Source organism: Hippoglossus hippoglossus, chromosome 11 (genome assembly GCF_009819705.1).
Source record: "Hippoglossus hippoglossus isolate fHipHip1 chromosome 11, fHipHip1.pri, whole genome shotgun sequence".
NCBI lineage: Eukaryota > Metazoa > Chordata > Actinopteri > Pleuronectiformes > Pleuronectidae > Hippoglossus > Hippoglossus hippoglossus.
In genome coordinates this window covers 83,142-90,956 of record NC_047161.1, presented here as the reverse complement: position 1 = coordinate 90,956, position 7,815 = coordinate 83,142, and the positions used below count along the sequence as shown (strand labels likewise).

The 7,815-nt window shown below is 41.6% G+C and overlaps 1 long non-coding RNA gene across 1 annotated transcript; it reads right to left on the bottom strand.

Annotated features, from left to right (window-relative positions):
• Positions 1–2,963: 2,963 nt before the first annotated feature.
• Positions 2,964–3,470, bottom strand: LOC117770827. The gene is made up of 2 exons (XR_004615445.1): positions 3,439–3,470; positions 2,964–3,137 (listed from the first exon to the last, which is right to left on the bottom strand). It is a non-coding gene; the product is annotated as an uncharacterized LOC117770827 (long non-coding RNA).
• Between the last annotated feature and the right edge of the window lie 4,345 nt (positions 3,471–7,815).

The window sequence follows — 7,815 nt, the reverse complement described above, 5'->3', positions numbered from 1 at the left end:
GGGGCTTCAGGAAGGGGGGGGGGGGGGACATTTCTACAGATTACCTCAACACATTAACAGCTAGAATGCCAAAGGTCTGCAATGCTGGAACTGCTGCAAATGGAGCATTCTTTGACGAAAGCAAAGTTTGAAGAACAAAATTAATATTTCAAATAAAAATCATTATTTCTAACCTTGTCAATGTCTTGACTATATTTTCTATTCATTTTGCAACTCATTTGATAAATAAAAGTGTGAGTTTTCATGGAAAACACGAAATTGTCTGGGTGACCCCAAACCTTTGAACGGTAGTGTATAAAGACCATCAGTGACTGTATATATATCTTCTTCTTCTTCTTCTTCTTCTTCTTCTTCTTCTTCTTCTTCTTCTTCTTCTTCTTCTTCTTCTTCTCCTTCTTCTTCTTCTTCTATTTCTATTAATATTATTATCACCATCATCCTCCTCCCTCCTCCCTCTTTCACTTAAGTTTTATTTTTGTGCCATTTTATTTTTGTCGCTTCATTTGTGGTCTATTTTAAGTTTCCTCTGCGTTGCTGGTGTTTAAAAGTATTTTGGTTTTTCATTCTGTCTCTCACTTCGTCCTAATCACATCATTTTGTGTCTAGATCAGTTTAAAGGAATCAAATATAAATGCAGTTAAAACAGGTCAGTGGGGATATAAATACTCTGACAGCTCTTCTTCTCTTTTCTTTCTTCCCTCCCTCGTCACTCGTCTGTGGACTCTCAGGTTCACACTGAGCAGTGCACCCTGGGACGGTTTTGGATGAAACGTGTGGACAGATTTGCCGTCGCAGCGTCCGGCCTCCTGACTGCAGACTCCTCCTGTTTTCATCTTTACATGTGGATCAAACACATCTGAGATCAGCTGATTAAAGCTGAGTCAGGAAACAAATAAAAACTGATTGGCTTTCAAATTATAAATGTATTTATTGATCGGTTGTTTCTTCTTCTTCTTATCTTTAAAATGTGAATTTATATTTCAGTCCTGTCAACGTGTTTCAGTGAGTCGGGAATGTTGGGAAGAACAAATAGAAGATCATTTTAAATGTTTGTCTCTGAGGGTGAGGGTATCAACGTTATTTAATAATTACTATGTAATATATTATATAGTTATTAAATTTATTATTTACAGCCTTTCATTAACGAATGAAGTTACATTCTACAAACAACTAAACTCTGACGACACCAGAACCCTGATAGTCCAATAGTGTCGAGACATTTTCCTGCTGTTTTCTTACATTTTACTAGGAGGCTGCAGGAGAAGATCCAGAAAATGTCCAGAGACACTGACTCAGACGTTTGTTCTCACACACAGAACCTGCAGAACATGTGAGGAACATGTCAGGAACACGTCAGGAACACGTCAGGAACATGTGAGGAACACGTCAGGAACATGTCAGGAACATGTGAGGAACATGTCAGGAACACGTCAGGAACACGTCAGGAACATGTCAGGAACACGTCAGGAACATGTGAGGAACACGTCAGGAACATGTCAGGAACATGTCAGGAACACATCAGGAACACGACAGGAACACGACAGGAACACGACAGGAACACGCTCAGACTTTGTCTTATAAAAGATATGAAAGGAAACCAGGAGGGACAAGGTGGCAGCAGATTAACTACATGAATTTAATGACATTTATTTTCTCAGTCATTTCATATCATGAATCCCTCAGTAAAGACGAGCTGGACGTGGATGAATGGAAAAATAAACCTGTTATATTTCAGTCATATAAATGTCACTGATTTCCTACTTACAGGAGACGTATCAGAGAAAATATTTAACATTAGTGTGACTGAAATCAAAGAGTTTTTAATTAATAAAAAGTGACAAACTGAACCTGACTCACTGTTTAAAGTCTTTCATGTCTTTCATGTCGTGGGTGGATGAAGAAGCTTCTGGATCCGAGAGAGTAAACAACATGAAACCATGGAGGAGCATCACACACCCATCACACGCTGAGGTCGACAACACAGCCCTGCATTGTGTGAGGTACAACACCTGAACCCTCACACAATGTCTCACAAACAATTCAGGTAACAGTTGGGACTCACCCTCCCTGCAGTGGCAGCGCACTTCAGCTCTGGCTCGACGGCGGTCTCGGTGGCGTTGGTCGCCGCCTGCACTCCAACACTGAAGAAACACTTTGCTGGAAGAACAAGTTGTTTCCTCTCCGGAGGAGGAGCCACAAACACTCGTCACCAGGAGCCAGAGAATCCATCAGAATGTGGTTGGATGGTTTGTTGCATTTTCTTCTTCTCTCCTCGCTCTGGGAGGAGGATGCTGTGAGCGCAGGCTGTGTCTCGTTGCCCCTGGCAACTAGTTGCTATAGTGATGGACCTGAGCTCAATGGGAGACTGAGGTGATGATGGAGACGTGAGGAGGGACGAAGTCTATATGTGTGTGTGTGTGTGTGTGTGTGTGTGTGTGTGTGTGTGTGTGTGTGTGTGTGTGTGTGTGTGTGTGTATATATGTCTGTGTGTGTGTCTGTGTTTGGGTCTGACAGTTTGACTGACAGTAGAGCCGAGGTTCAAACTGTTGAATAATAAAAATCAGAGTAGAACATCCAGAATAAAAGAAACAGTTCCAGCTGCTAAATGCAGGAAGAACAGCTGGTAAAACATCTGGGATTGTTTTTATAGTAAAATTGATAACAAGAGCAGAACTGAATCTAATCTCATCTGTTTCCATCACATTTACATGAATTCTCATTGTGTGTCTGACAGTTTTAGTCTTTCAGGTGAAACCCTGGAGGCGTCAAGCTCAGCTGCAGGAAAAACACATACAAATAAACTAAAGAATGAAGAAGACTGATTTTCATATTATTATCTATTATATATCATAACACTTTGATTCTATTTCTACTGTATATTGATATCAGTGCACACATGTAGAATTAGGTTTGTAAACAAGTCAGATACTAAAAGAAAATTAGAAAACAAGAACAATAGAAACTAAAGGAAAGACTTTGTTATTAATGTGTAAAATGTAGATTGAGTTTCTGTGCATCAGCCAGTGAACAGGAAACTAGTGGAGCAGATGCAGTCTGTGGTACTGGGAGCACTTTACGGGTCAGGCTGGTTCTGTTGGGCTCCAGCAGCTGACAGAGGTTCATCCTCTGAGGAGAATCTAGATCTTTCAGAAGCTCATCAGAGGAGCTCAAAGGATCTTGTGGGTCTCTGAAGACCCTGGTCCTCCTCAGAGACTCGAACCATCCACACCAGCTCCACAGATCCTCTGAGAACATGATGTCATGGTTCAAAGGAAGGGATGGGTCAGTGGGCGGAGCTTTATACTGTTTGATCTCTTATCTCCAACTCAACCTGGAGCAGGTTAGCTGTTCATCATTAGTTACCATGGTGATTTACCTGATAACAAGGGAACGAGCTTCGTAGAGCTGAAAACTCTTAAACCTGAATTAACCCTGAACTTACCCGATAACCCAAAATCCTGCTTCATAGTTATATATATATATATATATATATATATATATATATAATAACAATAAAATAATAATTATAGTATTTTGCTGTATTTAACACTTTATTTACTCCAGAATCTTATTCAATACAGGACTCACAGAAGTTGTGTGCTTTTTAAAATGTAACTTTGTGTTATTTCTGTGTGAGCAGAGAAATAGTTACAGGCTCATTAAACTGTATTTCATATTTTGTATCCTCTGGTTTAATGACACCGGTTAATTTCCTCTGTTTCAGACTGACAACCTGTTTCTTCTTCTTCAGTCTTGAAGGAAACAGCAGCAGGTGTTAGAAGTACAGTGCAGTTTTATGTTTATCCAGCAGAGGGCAGTGTTGCTTCAGACAGGACTCACTCTGCTTCCTGTTTCCTCTTCATCACCAACAGGAAGTGAATTAAAATAAACATGGGTTAAAGTCATACATGTATGACTGTTTAAATGAATTTAATGAATTTCTTGTTTTTACCACAATCAAAAAAGTCATCACACAATGTTTTACCAAGAGAAAATATTTTCCTTCATTAAAGTTATTCATGAAGATATTTTCTTCTTTTATTGAATAAATGTACCTTTTTCTGTTTAATGTTGATATTTCATGTGATTCATGTTTGTTGACATGTTGTGTACGTTGTGTTCAGGAGCTGAAACTTTAAAAAAAGGTGCGTTCAACGTGATGCATGCTGGTCCCTATCACAATGCATGCTGGGTAGAGTTTTTGTCCGACTTCATCCAACGCTGCAAAATCTCACCAGGTCACGTGACCTTAAAACATGGCGGGAGCGAGCCGGCTGCAGTCAGACAGATGTTTAGGTCACATGGTCTGCTCTCAAATGCTCAGTTCATATGGACTTGACCTGATGGGGGCGCTGCAGCAAAGGTCAGTTGTCCTGAGTTTGTGTCACAGAGCGACACCCGTTCAGATGTTTGTACGGGAACTGATTATGACGTCCTCCGCTGACAGGTGAGACGTGATAATTAGCCTTCGTCTCTTTGTTCATTTCTCCATCACTGAAGCTCGTGAGTTTGAAATTCGGACTCGTCAGTGCAGAATGAAGAAGACTGATTTTCACATTATCATTATTCATATTATTATCTATTATATATCATACTAACACTTTGATTCTATTTCTACTGTATATTGATATCAGTGCACACATGTAGAATTAGGTTTGTAAACAAGTCAGATACTAAAAGAAAATAAGTAGGAAACAAGAACAATAGAAACTAAAGGAAAGACTTTGTTATGAATGTGTAAAATGTAGATTGTGTTGAGCGTCTCTGCATCAGCCAGTGAACAGGAAACTAGTGGAGCAGATGCAGTCTGTGGTACTGGGAGCACTTCTTCCCCGGAGTCCCTTTGCCTTATCGTCCGCAGATCCAGGGCTGCGGCCACAACGTGGATCCTGATGGTGGATCCTGATCGTGGTGGTGGATCCTGATTTGCGGTGGCTGCTGACCGTGGACTATGATGACAACAAGACTGCTTGATATATAATATGTCTCCTCAGATACTCGACCATTACTGACAATAATCCATCAGTTCATTGACCTTCAGCTACAAAGTGTTTATTCTAATCAAAGCTGTAAATACTCTGATCTCTCTGATGTTCTCTGTTCCACGTGACATCTGTTCACTTGTGTCCGTCCTGGGAGACGGATCCTCACATGTGTCTCTGAGGTTTCTACCTTCTTTACCTGTTAAAGGTTTTAGTAGTTTGACTCTTGTTGAGGGTTCAGGACAGAGGACGTCTCACCTTGTTAAAGACCATGAGACAAACTGGGATTGTGAATATGGGCTATACAAATAAAATGTGATTGATTGATTGATGTCATAGGGGGGTTAGGGTTAGGGTTACCCTTCAGACCGGGGGCCGCTCATTAATTATGTGCATATTCATAAGACTGATTTGCTAATGAGGAGCAGGAGGTCACACGCTCGTTAAGATGATTGACTTCCCACAATTCTCCTGGGAGTCCAGCCACACACACAAATTAAGAAACGTTCAGGTTTTTATCGAGAGTCATTGAAGTTCTTCATCTTGCTCGTTTTTTGTCAATGGCTCAAAAAAAAGACACTAGTGAAATTCACGACTGAATGAAACTCGACATCTGAATCTGAACGATGTTAAGAAGTGAATAAAAAGACAAGACATACATGAGAAATAAAAAAATATTTAAAACAGGGAAACGTACCTACCTCAGTGACTTCTCTCCCAGCTGCTCTGCAGAAGAATCGTGGGATTACAGACGATTAAGAAGCAGAGCTCACTTCTTTTTTTTCTGGAAGTAATCCACGCTGGCCTCCATCGCTCAGCTTGTCTGATTAAAGCCTTGAATACCCCCCCCCCCTGAAAAGAAAATTTCAAATAACTTCAGTGAATGGAAGCAGAGCTTGGTTTTCTCCGTCAGCAGCAGCCCAGCTTCAAAACCTCTTAGCAGGAAGTCAGAGAGGAAGAGGGCGAAGACGAAACTGGGACAGAGAGCCCCGGCCCCTCCGGCCCCCCCGCCCCCCCCCGGCCCCCCTGGCCCCCCCGGCCCCCCTGGCCCCCCCGGACCCCAAACACCCAGACAGCACATCCATCTTCTATCACACCCGCCAGTCCTCCTATATTCTTCTGTTCACAGTCAGATTAAAATAAGTCTCTTGAACAAAGGCCACATCCAGGAGTCTATCTCTCTCAGTTTAAAGACAAAACACTTTTTACTTCACTTCTCGCTCCGTAAATATTTCTGGATCTTTTACAGTCATGAGAAGAAGAGACTGGGGACCATGAACCATGTGGAGAAGTTTGAGTTAATTATTACAGAGTGTTAAACATGTGTGTGTGTGTGTGTGTGTGTGTGTGTGTGTGTGTGTGTGTGTGTGTGTGTGTGTGTGTGTGTGTGTTCAGGTCCTGGGAATCAGCAGCTCTGGAGCTCCAGGGTCAGGGGGGCTCTTTGTGCTGAGCTCTTCCCACAGCAGAGGGCAGCTGACTGGGCTCAGCGAGGACTGAGGCCCCTGACTCTCTTGGAGCTTTGGAAATAAAAACAGAACATTTACAGATCATTCAAGTTTTTTTTTTTCATTGACTAAAGCAAATTAAAGTTCTCATCCCCATTTCAACGATTCTTTTCTGATGATATCTTTATCCTTCTGCTGCTTCCTGACCTTTGACCCCTGAAAGTGACAATGAGGAAACATTGAATCTTGAAATGAACACCCCCCCCCTCTGAAGCCGCTCTATAATCTTCTGAGACGTTTTCTTCCTCTTTGTTCTTTTCTTCAGCTCGTGGTGTTTCCCTGCAGAGATGAGAGGACGTACACATGATATTATTAGAATTTACTCAGAACACACACACGCACACACACACACACACACACACACACACTCACACACACACACTCACACACACACACACACACTCACACACACACACACACACACACACACACACTCACACACACACACACACACACACACACTCACACACACACACACACACACACACACACACACACACTCACACACACACACACACACTCACACACACACACACACACACACACACACTCACACACACACACACACACACACACACACACACACACACACACACACACACACACACTGTTGTGTAGCTATTATCAGGCAGCGAGAGGCTGTGAACCAACAAACTGAATCAGAGTCTTCAGGACGAGCAGCTTTAGATTTCACTCTGATTGGAGTGTTGGAGTTGGAGTAAAGAGTAGCTACAGTCTGTCTGTAACTTCTGTTATAAATAAAGTTGGTTTTTAAAAGAAAACCCTGAGTATATGTAGAGTCAGATTTTCTCTGCACCCTGGTGTCCTTTCCTAGCTCCTTTCCTAACTCCTTACGGCTTCGTCTTCACATCCTTCCTTCACCTTATAACGTTTTCCATCGGGGTCAATGAAAAAAGGTTAGGAAAGAGATTATTTGGACTTTCTGAACGCAGCCACTGATTCTGTCGTCTTCTTCTTCTTCTCCTTTGTAAATTACCTTTGATGTTGTAACATGTGTGAGTCAGATGATCTTTGATGTTGTGTTTTCAGGATGTAAATCAGGTTGGGACTCTGGAGGATCACACAGATACAAAACTGATTCCAGATTCAGGTCACAGTATTTATTAAAGTTTCAGTTACTTTCACCAAACTGTTTCACATGGAGCTCGTTAGCATGCTAATGTCATGCTAATGGAATGCTAATGTCATGCTACTCTGCTGGTTGTTTGATCAAAGTGTGTTGGAATAAAAATGTTTACTTTTGTTTGTCGTTGGGCAGATTTAAAAAATAAATGTAAATGTATTACAACAGGAAGTGACGTAGGAGC